Below are 13884 nucleotides of genomic sequence, written 5' to 3' on the forward strand. Positions count from 1 at the left end.
GCGATATAGATGTTTTGGCTTCATTTTTGGGGTGCTAGTCGTCCATATTTTCTACAGCCATTAAATGGCACAAGCAAAGAGTCACTAGTGCCATGTGCTCTGTTGATCAGAGGGAAATTAATTTAAAACTGTTAGGATGCTAGAGTCTAATGTTAGCCAGCATAATGTTCACTTACAACATTGTGCTTATGTTTAGCTATTTCTTGTTAGCCTTTTGGAAAGGGGGGGGGGGGGCATATGTCTGATAACTAATCAAAATTAAATAAACCTCTTCCTCTTGGTTTTCTCATGTCAGAACCCTAACTTTGGTTTAGGAGTGAGATGGTGATGAGGAGGAGAGTAGTGGTTGAGGAGGCGGATGAAGAAGATGAGAAAGAAAAAATTAGAGAGAGAAAATTAAAATGTAAAAAATGTAAATGTTCAAAAATTGTTTGAAATTGATTTTGATGATTTTCAAAATTCAAATAACTGATAATTACTTATCTAATGCTGGTATATCAATTTTTTTTTTGTTCATCTTTGTTTATCTACATCAGCAGAAAAGCAATTAAAAAAAAAAGGATTCACTTTCTGTCCTTGATGATTGCTGCAGCCAACACAGCAGAAGATAACTAACAAGAAGGAAGTGATAACTAGTTATTGGACGTGAATGCTAATGGTTATCATGTCCAATAGCAGGCAGCCGAGTGTTGTGTGCATGACATCAGATGCAAAACCTCGATAGGCAAATAGCAGTTCAGTTACAGTAAGTGAACATCAGTAATTCAGTCCAAATTGGTTCTCAAACAAAGCAATTATAAAACAGCTGGTGTAGTTACAATTATCACTGATGTTTCCTATCACTGTGGCTTAATCCAGGGCACATTTTTCTATGCACATATTATATATTTCTATGAATATACAGTGGGGGTCTAAAGGGGTTCTGAATAGTCTCGATAATTTCACACCATTTAAAAAAACATATAAAAGATGAAACTGGAGCTAAAATATCAGAATCTCAGGAGTGGGTCCACACCTCCATACACATTTCTTCCAGCTCTCTGTCTGTGTATGACCAGTCTTTTGCAGCTGAGGTGTAATAAAGAACAAAAGCACTGTTGACCTGCCCAATAATGACACCTCCTTGGTGGCTGAAGCTCAGGGGTTAGAGCAAGTCATCTGCGAAGGTTGGTGGTTCAATCCCTGGGTGCTCCAGTCCACATGCCAAATATCGTTGGGCAAGATACTAACTCCAAGTTGCTCTCCGACGAAGAACATAGAGTATGATTGTTGTAAATGTTGGATAGACACTTACATAGAAAAAGCATATTAAACATTTGTGAATGGGTGAGGCTAACTGTGTAAAGCACCATATAAGAACCAGTCCATTTACCAGAGTCATTCTTTTTCACAAATCTTTTAGCAGCCTTCTTGAAACATATGTTATCAGTATTATTGTTACTATTCATAGTAGTACAACAGTAGAGGTGATGTTAGTATTATTACTGATTATTGTATTATTATTGTTATTTATTGATGTGTCATGTAGCATGACAGATGTTCAATGTGATTACACAGACATTATGTAGGAGCGGATAATGGATAACAGGTACTGATCTTTAGAAAACTATTTCCTTTAACTATCTAACACATTTTAGGGTCGACTTGAAAGAAAGGCAAATATGAAAAGTAAAAGTGAGGTCAGAGGTCAAATGTGACATTTGGATGTAAACTATAATGTGACATTTAGAATTCCCATAGTTTTAAATGGCTCTGTACAGCATTATTATCACTTCAACATTTAAATGTCTATTTACCTTGAAAGAGAGGTCAGAGGTCAAATATGAGATGATATTTTAAATCTTTATTTAAAGATTAAAGACTGTGTCGCCCTCTCTCTGCCGCTCCCTACGCTACTTTCTATGTGCTGACAACAGAGGTGGGAAGTAACAAAGTACAAATACTTACACATGAGCTTCATATGTTTCCATTTTTTCATTTTTTCCAGTATTCATAATTTTGTTTCTGTTAGATTTTTGAGTTTTTGCTGCTTTCAGTCATTTAGACTATCGTGCATTTTTCTTTTTTTATGCCTTGTCACAGAAGTATTTGTTTTGTTCTTTGACCATCAGAGGGAGCCAGGTGTGCATCGGTCTGAGGAGAGCTGCTTATTGAGTCTTCTTACTGTACAGGTCTCTTGTTGTAATCCAGGAAAAGAATCATCCCATGATGGATATGAACATAGGTCATTATTATTATTATTTATTATTGTTATTTCAATTCAATTTAATTCAATTTTATTTATACAGCACCAAATCACAACAACAGTTGCCTCAAGGTGCTTTCAAAGGTCATCAGACAAAAATCAAATTGTAAGTCTTGTATGGAACCAGGCAGCAAAAAATTAGGAACACTCGAAGGCTGTAGGCCAATAATTTATTTTGTGAAAAGAAAAAAGGTGTTACTATCTTAGTGCAATCTTTCAAGTACAAACAAGTTAACTGATAACTAAAAATATGTATATTTAAAGGTTTCCTTTATTTGTTTATCCAAAAGTACAAATAATACTTATAATAGGAGACCAGGCAATTTCTTCTTACAGACATTTCAGCCGCCATCAGTTGGTCAACACTTCTGTCATCAATTCTAGTCTTCAGCCAATAAGCCCCATGACACTTAATTTAAATTTTTTTTTCAGAAAATGCGAAGCATTTGTATGATTTTGTTTGCCTGGACTTCCTTAGAGATTTGTAGACAGACACAGCTCAAATGAACAAAAGACAAACAAACAAAAACAAAACAATTAAATCTCTCCAGACACATGAATCATTTAAATTCATGTACATAGAGTTTCTTGACTAGGTGTTTTAAGTAAATAGTAAGTACTGTGTACCAGCACCAGAAATAACACTTTGTTGTTTTAAATGGCCTAAACTACTGTTATTTAGCTAAGTGTAAATGCAAATAGCACACAAAGTAGAAGACATGAGGTAGCGTAGCTCACTGAGTTCAGCAGGTGTCACGTTGGTGTGTGGATGTGGAGAAGAGAGGACCCAAACGCAGGACCCGCAGGCTGGTGAAGCACTTGGATGGTGTTTATTGTGATGACAGGATGAACAGAACATGAGACTAATGAATGGCTGAACTGGAATCACATGTGGGATTGAGGATGACAAGACAACAAACTGGAGGAATCTAAGGACTTAAATACATAGGATGATGATGATTAGAAACAGGTAAGTACACAGCTGAACTAAATCTGACTAATAACACAGGAAGTAGAACTAAACAAACCGGAAACACGTGGAAAACTAAACTGTGAGAGAGTGTAAACTGAAAATGCTGGGCCAGGAACCCTGACAGCTCCAGAAGCTTGGGTTTAAATCTACCACGACGGGCCGTCATCATCATCGTCATTTTCTTTATAAAGCGCTTTAAAACAACCACAGCTGACACAAAGTGCTGTACACTGGAACATGTACAGCACTTTGCATCAGCCATGCTGCATCTCTTGCTCTTGCTTTCTCTATCTGCATTTCTTCTTCACAGCTCAAACTTCTTTATGTTAAAACCTGCTCGTGTAGGATAGCTGAATACGTTAAAATCCAAGATCATCAGTAGATTATATGACGTGGTATCAACAATAAAACAAAAATAATAAATATGCATGTAATTTGAAAGTTTTAAAAAGTGAAAAAAGGAGAAATATATAACTCAAATTATTTTCAGTGTGGAGCAGTGAAAAGTGATTTTTATATCTGACTACTTAACACAAATGTAGCTTCAGTTCTGCACTTGGGTCATATAGAGCGGTGTTCCAAGTGCAAATGTAATTAGAGAAAAGCTCAAGTTACAACGTTCATATTTACACATTGGTGGGCCAGACAAAAAGTGCTGATGTGCTGCTACTTATTATCATCTGAGGCATATCAGAACACAAATAAGTACAAACTAATGCATAGTATGCGCCTCACAAGAACATGATTTTATCACAGCTTGCAGTAACATCCTTTGATGAATGTGGTTTTGCAACTTTCCAAAACACAGACTTCAAGTTTTAGAATAAACACGGAATATTATATACGCCCCTTTCTTACCAAAAGACTTGAATTTAGACGATAAGTGAGCTACTTCTACTCTTCTGCTTACTGAGAGTCCTTATTTCTGTTTTCTCTGGGTGGACAAAAATGACAGCTTGTTTAGCTCGTACCTTGAAGCAACAAAATGAAACTGGGGTTTAATAGAAAATTAAAAATAGTTTGTTATTTAAACTTTTGTTTGAATCAGCTGCAATGCAGCCCGATACACTCAGATAACATGGGTGGGACTTTCATGCCATCATGGGAACTCTTTAATCTTGGTGTTTTCATATAAGTGCTAAGATGCCTCGACAGATAGAGGCTTATACATGTACAGCCTTATTACTTTGTTGTAAAAATGTCCTAAAATTTTTTAATGAGCATTAAGATTTTTTAACAGTTAAATAAAGTCAGTGTTTGGTGACCACCAGCTTTATGTAACTCAGTTAGCTTCAGTTTTATTTATATAGCACCAAATCAGAACAGCAGTTGTGTCAAGGCGCTTTATAATGTAAGGGAAAGATAATATATGTATAAAAATATAACTCCCTATGAGCAAGCGCTTTGGCAACAGTGGGAAGGAAAAACTTTCAAAACTTCTGGATTAGCTGAACGCTATTCAGGGAGTTTTTAGGACTTCCTGATAATAATGAATTACAGTCTTCTAGCCTAGAAGTAATAAATGCATGAACTAGTTTTTCAGCATCACTAAGAGGCAGGATATTTCTAATTTTAGAAATATTGCACAAATGGAAGAAAGCAGTCCAACATATGTGTTTAATATATTTAATATCCTGGTCAAAATGACTCCAAGGTTCCTCACAGTGTTACTAGAGGCCAAAGTAATGCCATCCAGAGTAAGAATACTTGGTAGTACTAGACCACCATTGTGGGGTTTTTTGTTTGTTTGTTTTGTTTTTTTTTAATTTTTAGACTTATCCATAACATTTTTTTTTAATTAAAAAAGACTGAAGCATTATTTAATGGCAGGACTTCTTTGAGCAGCCTTGTAGGAATGGGGTCTAAAAGGCATGCTGATGGTTGGAGGAAGTAATTACTAAAGTTAACTCAGAAAGATCAATTGGAGAAAAATACTCTAAATGAATATCAATGGTACTGAAAGTAGCTGTGCATAATGTTTTGTCTGTGAGATGGTTATGAGTAATTCTTTCTCCAATGATTAAAATTTTATTTGTGAAGAGGTTCAGAAAGTCATTACTAGTTAATGTTAAAGGAAGATAATAACAACAGTGGGCAATCTTATCACTACATGCTAAACATGTCAACACTTATCTTGACTTCTTTTACCACATCCTTAATTGGAGCAAAGATGTAGCTTAGTCAATCACGCTATCTTTGGTTGCTCTGGAACCTTTTCACTAACTGCATTGCAACACAGTCTGTCACATTAATCTACATTTCGTCCTTCATTTCATCATTTTACATTTTATAAAAAATGAAAATAAATCTGGGTTTTATATGATCAACTTTTGGTGAGTGAATGAATGAATGAATGATCCTGAGAAGATGGCAGGCAAAAGGACAGGCAAGTGAGAACAGTGGGTTGTTTAGGTTTCCACAATTGAGACACAAAGTGAATAAAGTGAATCTTGCCGTGGAGGCCGGCGTCCAGATTACTGAGCTGCAGGTGAGTTGAGCAGTGACTTGACAAGGTTACTGGAGGCACAAAGAAACAAAGAGGAAAAGGTAAGTACGAAGCATAGACATGGAAACATGAAACAGTGAGGCCTGGTTACCACCATCAGGTAGCTGATCAACTGGAGGAGAATAGATGACAACACTGGTCTTCAGTACAGCCTCGCTGATTGCCATCAATGGATAGCAGAAATAGAGAATAGAGAGAGACCTGTGACAGTCTGGTGACTTGTCCAGGGTGTACCCTGCTTCTCACCCTAAGACAGCTGGGATGGGATCCATCTTGATAAGCCGGGGGGGGGGGGGGGGGGGGGGGGGGGGGGGGGGGGTCAGAATGACAGTGTGTAGTATTTCACATCAACTTGAAGTGGTGGCCAAATGTAATCTGACCATACTGAGTCGGAACCTTGTAAGTCTCTCTGCAGCTTCTCTTCTCTTCTTTCATCATCTCTCCAAACCCATCACCAAAGAGGCTGTGTCTGCTCCTAGATCCCCCCCCCCCCCCCCCCCCCCCCCCCCCCCCCCCCCAAAAAAAAAAATAATGAGTAGGGCTGCCACAATTAGTTGACTAGTCAAGTTTACGTTGACTATCAAAATTGTCGACGACTTATTTAAACAGTCAACGTGTCGTTTGAAGCTTTGTAAAATCCTGAAAGACGCAGGGATAAGTAGTAGAATTTAAAAGAGTAACAATGGATTGAAACAGAAGATGGCAGCAATGCATCTACAAGGATGCCAGCTGCCGTTAAACGCAGAAGAAGAAAAAGAAGCAGTCTCCGGTATCGTAGCTGGCGGCCACATTTGTAGGCCGATTACGTTACAGTGACGCAACGAAGACCGTTCAAATTTGAAGACTCTGACAAATACGTCCTCCGTTTCCCCAGAGACCCAGAGATGGGTCGGGTGTATTCTTCATGGCCCAACCTATCCCAGAATTCATAGCGCGACGCAGCCAATTCCAGTTTCCAACAATGGAAACTGGAGTTATATATGACACCTATAACTCTGTCTGTGTCACAAAATAAACTTTTAAGATTTTCTCAGGTGAGGATGTAGCTGTGTAAACTTCAAATATCTGCTCAATTTATCAAAACATTACATATTTGCAAAAGTACCACGGAGTTTTCGGAGACGTCTGTTACCCACCAGCTCGGCGACCGGGAGGTCAAGGCTCACTAGAGCTGGCGAGAACAGCGAACTCCTGGCACATCGTTTTCAAACCCCCCGTGGTCTTTCGCTACTCAGGTTAAACGTGATATATAGGCCACTTTGATAACTTAAAAATTGTATTATTTTTACACAACAGAATAAACGTCTGTGCCTATTAATTAATTCATTAATTAATACCCAAGCTTTTAGGAGAAACCATCTGTTAAACTTGTTCACGGTGGTTAGGAACCATAATACTCCCTCTACAAACGCTTATAGCTGCCTATTTAAATAGTTCAAACACCAAATATACCTTAAACTGTGATTGTAAAACACCTTAATATCACTTCAGAGTTTACATGAATATTAATATTTGAAAATTAGGCTCGCAGCTCAGTCCACTCTAGAATCAGAATCAGAATCAGAATCAGAATGGGGTTTATTGCCAAATGTTGAGCAGGTTTACAACATTAGGAAATTGCTGCGGTGCTTCAGTGCAAACATAGTGTCATAAATAACACTTAAATAGACATGGAAAAAATAGGGATAAGAATTAAAAGTGCTACGTGGAAAGATATGTGCATGAGATATACATGAGATATATACATGAGAGTAAGAATTAAGAGTGCTACGTTGAAAGATATATACATGAGTGCAGGTGGTGATCAGTGCCAAACATGGAATGATGCAGTGACACAGCGTAGGGTCATGTGTTAGTGGCGGGGACAGCCATATGGTTATTGTTCATGTGTCCAACAGCAGAGGGGAAGAAACTGTTCTTATGGCGAGAGGTTCTGGTGCGAATGGACCGGAGCCTCCTGCCTGAGGGGAGCAGGTCAAACAGACTGTGTCCAGGGTGAGAAGGGTCAGCTGAGATCCGAGCTGCACGCCCCAGTGTCCTGGAGGTGTACAGGTCCTGCAAAGATGGGAGTCTGCAGCCAATCACCTTCTCAGCAGAGCGCACAACACGCTGCAGTCTCTGTTTGTCCCTGATAGTGGCTCCAGCGTACCACACGGTGATGGAGGAGGTGAGGATGGACTCGATGATTGCAGTGTAGAACTGCATCATCGTCCGTGTTGGCAGGTTGAATTTCTTCAGCTGCCTCAGGAAGTACATCCTCTGCTGGGCTTTCTTGATGACGGAGGTGATGGTGGGCTCCCACTTCAGGTCCTGGGTGATGGTGGTACCCAGGAAGCGGAATGAGTCCACAGAGGTGATGGGGGTGTCAGTCAGGATGATGGGGGGAGTGGGGCTGTGTGCTTCCTGAAGTCCACAATAATCTCCACTGTCTTCTGGGCATTCAGCACCAGGTTGTTGTGGCTGCACCAGGACACCAGACGTTCAACCTCCCTCCTGTAGGCAGACTCGTCCCCGTCCGAGATGAGTCCAATAACGGTGGTGTCATCTGCAAACTTGATTAGCTTGACAGACTGGTGGGTGGAGGTGCAGCAGTTGGTGTACAGGGAGAAGAGCAGAGGAGAAAGAACACAGCCCTGAGGGGAGCCGGTGCTGATGGTGCGGGAGTCCGAGACATTCTTTCCCAGCCTCACATGCTGCTTCCTGTCCGTCAGGAAGTCAGTGATCCACCGGCAGATGGGATCAGGCACATTCATCTGGGAAAGCTTGTCTCGGAGATGGTCTGGAAGGATGGTGTTGAAGGCAGAGCTGAAGTCCACAAACAGGATCCTGGCGTAGGTTCCTGGGGAGTCCAGATGCTGCAGGATGAAGTGTAGGGCCATGTTGATGGCGTCATCTACAGACCTGTTGGCTCTATATGCAAACTGCAGGGGGTCCAGGAGGGGGGCCGTGAGGGTCCTGAGATGGGAGAGAACTAGGCGCTCAAATGACTTCATGACCACAGATGTCAGAGCCACGGGTCTGTAATCATTTAGTCCAGTGATCCTAGGTTTCTTGGGGACAGGGATTATGGTGGAGGACTTGAAGCAGGCAGGCACATGACATGCCTGCAGTGAGGAGTTGAAAATGCCAGAAAACACTGGGGCCAGCTCGTTTGCACAGTGTCTGAGGGTGGCAGGAGACACGCCGTCTGGGCCGGGAGCTTTCCGAGCATTCAGGTTCTTAAACTGCTTCCTCACATCTGCTTCATGAATATGAAGAGTTGTGGTGGGAGGAGGTGGTGTGAAATCCTCTTTTGTGTGGGGTGAGGAGGGGGGTGTTGTAGGTGAACGGTTTGAAGGTGGTGATGGCTCTATGGAGGGGGGAGAGGTGGGGGAATTAGTGTCCAAAGTGCCTCTATTGTTGGGGCCGTTGGAGGTGTGAAGGCTGCCTGATGGCTCGTCAAAACGACAGTAGAAGTCGTTAAGGGTGTTGGCCAAGAGCAAGTCATCAGTGGAGTGGGGGGTTTTAGGCTTGTAGTTTGTGATATTCCTAAAACCTTTCCACACAGAGGCCGAGTCATTCTCTGAGATCTGCTGCTGCATCTTCTCAGAGTGCTGATGTTTAGCAATGTCCACTTCTTTAGTGAACCTGTACTTGGCCTCTCTGTAGCAGTCCCTGTCTCCGCTTCTGAACGCCTTTCTCTTTTCCAGCCACAGCTTTTTGAGTTTAGGAGTAAACCAGGGTTTGTCATTGTTATAACTCACCCTGGTGCGTGATGGCACAATGCTGTCCTCACAGAAATGGATATAGGAGGTGACAGTGTCCGTAAACTCGTCCAAGCTGTTAGAAGCAGCCTTCATTGTGTCCCAGTCTGTAGACTCCAAACACGTGCGAAGCTCCTCCACAGCCTCGTTGCTCCTCGTTGCTAGCACAGCTGGCTGCCGGCAGAGCCTGCGGGAACGGTGGGGGCGCTCCTCAGCTCTTTTCTGGGTGGGTGGCACAGCTGCCCCTCCTGGTCCTCCCAGGGCTCTCATGCTCTGGGGGCCTCTAGATGTCTGGGGGCTGGATCTCATCCATGCCTGCTTCATGTCTTGGGGGGCAGGGCTATGGCTCCCCACACTATTAGATAGTTAGATGGAGGAACTGTTGGGTTTATCTAAGTACAAACCCTGCTGGAACGTAAGACAACCAACTGCAGCAGCAAAACAAGACACAAGACAGAGCTCTTTGTGTGATCACTCACGAGGGAAGCCGACTAAGGTCAAGCGCTGTTCCCTCCACTTGAACCCAGTCAACCTCGGCCGGACTCCTCGTACAGCTACTTTTACTGACAACAGTGATTACATGAATATGCATAGTTTGTGTGTGTGTGTGTCAAAATATGAGCCTGTGAAAACTGCTCAGTCAGGCCTAACAATGTTTTACTATGTTATCTGCAAAGAGATGAAACTCCCATGATGACCGGTGCCAGGAGCCTCCCGGGAGAATAGTGGGAGTCTTCCTTGCAGCAGCCCAACTAAGACAAAAGACTGTTGTAACTGAACAGATACAGAGTGTGTGTTCCGCCATACCATATATCACCAAACAAGATGCGACCTTCCCATGAACTTAACATGTGTATGAGGTATGCCGAAACAGCAGAAGGGAGGGGAACGTCCTCCCATTTCATGGTACACAGAGTGCACACAGAACCTTAGCAGACCTAAATAAGGATGAGACATTTTATCAACATACAAACGATTATATATCTCTAAGCATAAATGATTATATGTTTCTAAGTGCAAATGACAATCTTAAGCTATCACTCTCATAGGAACCTTTTGAATACAAGCACATTCACGTGCACAGGTGCGTGAGCATCAACTTATCCAGGTTGATGCTGTGGTCTCCCTACTGTGTTGTTCTCTTTTTTCTTGGTTTCTTCTTTTTCTTCCAGCAGGTGATCCAGCGGATTTTTAGTCTCCTTTCTCACTGTCCCTCTTGCCCTCTATTTTTCTTTCCCTCTCCTTTTCTTGAAATTCTCTTCTCTGCGTTTTTCCCTTTCCAGTCCCCCAGTCATGTCTTTTCCATTTGTAATTACTTAAATTTTAAAATAAACAAATAAATAAATACATAAATAATAATAATAATAAAGATCAATCAAGTGAACCGGTATGGATAAGCCATAATGATCCACTTGGAAAAATAAATCCGTTGGGCATTTCTCTTGGCCTTCACACAATAATTCTGATTGCCACAGTGCCGAACGGGACAGGCAAAGAAAAAGAAAAACCCCCAAAACAGAAAAATGCTAACTTGTACTGACACTTTTGGATAATGTGTAATGAACTAAAATGAGTTTCTTAACAAAGCAGATGAAGCAGCTTTCACATACACACTCAGTGATACGATACACTCGTGAATCATCTCAGTAATGAAACCTGCATCTCAGCCGTCATCTTGGTGACTTCTGACCTCTCCTTCAAGGTAACTAGAAACTCTCTGAAGGTTGAAGTGATAATGATGTTATATATGATCATTACTGTCACTGTTTGTATTGAGAACATATAGGCATATACGGAATGATATATAGAAATTCCTGGGAAAGCTGGCCTCTTCTTTAAGGTCAAAAAAGGTCAAACTTTTATAAAATGACTTTTATCTTTAAAAATCTGCTTATAATTCTGCTCCCTTTGTTTGAACTGGAAACATTTAGGAGAAGATACTGGTGTATGGGCTATCACATTTGACCTCTGACCTCACTTTTGTTTTCACCATCCAATGCATCTTCTTCCGGGGCTGAGTCACGGGGGCAGCAGCCTAAGCAGAGAAGCCCAGACCTCCCTCTCCCCAGCCACCTCCTCCAGCTTATCCGGGGGAACACAAAGGCGTTCCCAGGCCAGCTGAGAGATAATCTCTCCAGAAAAGACTATCATATAGAGCCTGCTCCACACACAAGCTGCACAGGCACCTGAGAACTGTCCACCCATCAGTGGAATGGGAAGAAAAAACACAGTCAGTTGAGTGTGATATTAATATTTCTAAATGCCAACCTTTCCCTTAATTAAAGATCTGGGCATTCATTTTTTTTCTTTTTGTTTTGCATATTTTAATCAATATTTTATTGTGTTGTGGTTTGCAGTATCTTGTGTTGTTTCCTTTTAAATTTGTTTATAAGGAAAAATCTGAAAATTTGAATAGTTAAAAGTTGAATTGTAAATAGTTGTTTTTTGTATTTTTTGTATTTTTGTAATTTTTTTTTTACATTTTATGTGGAGTGAATAAATAAAAGAATATTTATATAATAAAAATATATAAATAAAAACACATTTTTTTACATTAGTAGTTCATTTTGTGCATAATTTTATATTGTTGTTGATAATAAATTAATTAAAGCAACCAAACAACCTGAAGAGACTCTGGTCAGCTGGCACTAACAGCATCACTGTAGTTTTGTGAAAACAGGAAGTTGAAGGGATAATGGTGATAGCCTTGAGCTTATCTAACATTCACTTGACAAAAAGTCATTTCTTTCTTTTTTTTCTTCTTTTTTTTCTCTCTTTTTTTTTTCTCTTTTTGTACAGTGGCAGGTTCCATTTTTTCTTTGAGGACTAATATTTAAAGTTGAAATTAAAGCCTAACAGGTAGAAAAGAAGCTGACTGGTCAAAATAAATTGTAAAAATCTATTTTTTAGGACATGATTTATGCATCGATGATTTGCTATTAGAACACTCTCTGGTTAAAGATTTTCACTTATGACTGCAAATCTTTTAACTGTGACTGCAGATGTGTCATGAGGACATTTTGAAATGTCACAGGATGATTGAAGATTTGTTTTTCCAGTCGTTTCATCCTGTACCAGCAGCCTGCACTACAAAGCACCTTCAGCATACCCAGGATGTGTTTCAGATATCTCACTCTGACATCAGCAGTCAGGCTAAACAGTCACACGAAGGTAGGTATCAACTCAGGGTTTATCAATCTAGCTGCGAGCGTGTTCACATCAAAGCGGCGGCGTTGGCAGCATCTGACTAATTACAAACATCAGTGAGTACACAGGAAGCGATGCGGCTGATTCATAAAGGAAACTGGAATATTAGGCACATATGAAGAGGTTAAACTCACTATACAGATGAAAGCAACACAGCTGCTGCAGAATAAGCAACAGTGTGAGAGAGGAAATGTTTATTATCAGAGCTGCATGAATGTGTGTGCTTTCAGGGTTTTGGCCAGTATGACTGGAAAGGACTTACCATATTAATAAAGTCTAGCCAATTTGAAGCCGGTAAGGAAATGCAGCAGAACTGCTGATTGTGTAAATTGATACTCATCAGTGTTACGGCTCTGTCATTAACACACAAGCGAAACTGAGAGATTACATTAAAATGATGTTTAGATGCATGTAGGGCAGCTTTATTGTTTCAGCTGCTGTACCAGTGGTGTTAATGGTCTGAGAGCGGGCATATAAATGTTAAATAAAGTGGTTTCTAATAATCAGTTTCTTGTTGATGCTTTTCTCATTGAAGACTTTAGATGATATTGAAAAACTGATATTGAAAGACTTCAGACCCGCATCCAGCTTCTTCTGGGAATATTGGTGCTATTTTCCAGGGGATTGATCGGTCTGTAGGAGGTGGTTTCGTACCTTCTGGTCTCTTACCCAGAGCGTTATCTGTGGCAGAGTGGGTTAGGTCTGCAGCATAAGTCGCCGTGTTGAACTAGGATCTTAAACCTGAGAAGCCAGGGTTAAACCTGTACTTGCTTCAATAAGCACCTTATTGTACTCCGTGGTCAGGCCTCAGGTGTGTGCACTCTGTGGTTGTTTATGTATTACACAAAGATTCGTTCTATCATCTCTTATTGCTTTGTGAAAATATAGGAAGCAAAGGGTCGCGTCCTCTTAACACTACTGAAGAGAGAAATATTAGCCTCTGTTTCTCTCTCAGGCGTCTGCAGGTTGATGTGAGGATCCTGCCTGAAGCCATCTCATACTCGGAGTGTCTGGGGAGTGAAATTGGCCTCCATCAATGCTCATCCCACTCTGACCTTTCAGCTTCATATTTCTGTACGGGTTTGTGCTGTTTTTTCGCAGATTTTTCTTTTAAGCAGCATACAAAGCTTTAATACTGAAATTTTAAGCAGTTTTTCAGTTATACAGTTGGAATTAGAAGTTCCCCCTGTGCATTGTGTTTTTTTTTATG

Source organism: Astatotilapia calliptera, chromosome 23, assembly GCF_900246225.1.
Source record: "Astatotilapia calliptera chromosome 23, fAstCal1.2, whole genome shotgun sequence".
Lineage (NCBI taxonomy): Eukaryota > Metazoa > Chordata > Actinopteri > Cichliformes > Cichlidae > Astatotilapia > Astatotilapia calliptera.